We start from the raw sequence: 2,455 nt of genomic DNA on the forward strand, positions 1-2,455 counted from the left end.
TGTTTTTTTTTTTTTTTTTGCTAGCAACTAAAATACACAGAGTGCTTCCTAGACTCTTGATACTATTCTAAGCGCGTTACATGTTTATTTTCTACAATGATCTTAGGCAAAATTCTTAGCTTCAACAAGTGCCTGTATTCTCATTTACAAATGATGTTAATACCTCATATACAGGGAGACGATGAAATCTGAGAGATAATGGAGCTTAATTTATCTCTTTTTCTTTTTTCCAGTTTGTTTGCAAACTGTATTCAAAGAAGGCCCCGGCAAATGACTGGTGTCTTTTTTTTTTGGTGGGGGGAGAGTTGAGCAGGTTTTAGCTGTGACATGAGAACTCTCAGTTGTGGCATGTGGGATCCAGTGCGCTCCAGTTCCCTGACCAGGGATACAACCTGGGACCCCTGCATTGGGAGCGTGGAGTCTTGGCCACTGGACCACCAGGGAAGTCCTGATTGGTGTCTTTTAAATCTTTTGAATTTGAGAATCCAGCTCCATGTAGTACGTGCCCTTTCTCTGTCTCTCTTTCCCTCTCTTTCTTTCTCTCTCTCTCCTTGTTGAAATCATTCATTGAAGAAACCAGGTTGCTTGTCCTGTAGAGTTTTCTACCATATTAATCTGCGTGCGCTGCCATAACAAAGTATTCCAGACTGGGTGGCTTAAACAACAGAGATTTATTTTTCCAGTCCTGGGGACCAGAAGTTTCAGATCATGTTGCCAGCAGGGTTGGCTTCTGGTGAGAACTCTTCCAGACTTGTGGACAGCTACCTTATCATGGGTCATCATATGGCCTTTCCTCTGTGTGTACACGCCAAAAGCAAAGGAGAGCACTGGTGTCTTTTCCTCTTATAAGGATACCAGTCCTAATGGAGTAGGGCCCCACTCTTATGATGTCATTTAGCCTGAATCACCTCCTTATGGTCCTGCCTTCAAATGCAGCCACATTGGGGTTTAGGGCTTCAATATGATAACAGAGGGAGAAGGGAAGGAGAGGACTCAGTTCAATCCATTTCACACACGGTCTGGATTTTGTTCATTGCATCCCCATGATGTCATTTAACCTATTCTTCTGTCCTCTGCATGTTTGGTAGCTTTGTAACTAGGTCTAGATGCTTGATCAGATAAAGATTTAGTTTTTGATAAAAGATAATTTCATAATAGAACTTTGTATCTCCATCTATATTACTTTATATACACGAATTTCACATTTACTGAAAGTCTTATAGTTTAATTATCCAAACACAGAACTCAATTCCTCAAAGTAGCCAAAATACAGAGTATATTTTCTTGTATATCCCTGTCACATTTTTCAACGGTAAAATCACAAAATACGATACTGAGAGATCGTGTTTAATGAGCGTCATGCACCAGACCTGTTTGTTCTTCAGAACAAGCCTGTCATGCAGGACTGTTGTTTCCTAATTTTGTCAATGGATAAAATAAGATGGTAGGAAATCTTATTAAACTGACTTTTAAAAACATCTCCTCAAATATTTCGTCAAGTGTTAAGTGAAATTCTCTTTGGGAAGAGCTTCGATGGGAATTGGGTGGGGCATTAAATCAGGAGACAATCTCCGTAGGAGAGAGAGAGCAGGTCGTCAATAAATATTCACCCAACCTAGTGACATGAAGTCTCACCACAGCAGTTTGGTTCCTGGTGAGACTGAAATACAAAATACGTGCGGAGAGATACTTTCCCCAAACCCTTTTATATGTTTGAGTTCCTACTACCTGCCTATGTCTCCTTTTACTTTTAAGTATTTTCACCGATTTTTAGCAAAAATCCTTATTTGATTGGACTTATTAAACTGACTTTTAAAAATATCTCCTCAAATATTTCGTCAAATGCTAAGTGAAGCCCTTCGTGGTTATAAGTTTAGTTTTTAGACAGTGATTACTGTATATGGGATTCTAAAATCCACTTTGTGGATTAACTCCATTAATTCTCACAACATCTCTCCCAGGTGGGTACTGTTATTCTCCCCATTTTGTAGATGAGAAAAATGAGGTCAGAGAAGGGGATGAACTTGCCCAAGGTCAGCCAGCCAGTGAGTGCTGGCATCTAGATTTGGCTTCAAGCCGACTGACTCCAGAGTCTGCTCTCACAACCTCAGGGGCCTCACGCGCCGTTCGCACCCAGGGGCCTGAGGTGCGGAGCCCACAGCCCACTGCTCCTCAGGAGGCCCTGCGGCCACGAGGCCGCATCTGGCTCCCACGGCCCCCTCAGTCTGTAACTTCTCATGCTCGTCACCCAGCATGGTTCCCGGCCGGCTCCACACCAGAGCCACGCACATTCACACATCCAGACGGCTGGCCTCTCAGACATACCAGGACCCTGCCATTCGCCAGTCTTCCGTATTCCTCACAGCAGGGAAGCCTCTTTGGAAAAAGTCCTTTGGGTCGGAAAACTCAGAGCCAAGGACATGAATGACGCGGGATCGGAGAATGCAGCCCGGCT

The sequence above is a fragment of the Bison bison genome, unplaced genomic scaffold, assembly GCF_000754665.1.
Source record: "Bison bison bison isolate TAMUID 2011002044 unplaced genomic scaffold, Bison_UMD1.0 scf7180017864374, whole genome shotgun sequence".
In the NCBI taxonomy this organism is placed as follows: Eukaryota; Metazoa; Chordata; class Mammalia; order Artiodactyla; family Bovidae; genus Bison; species Bison bison.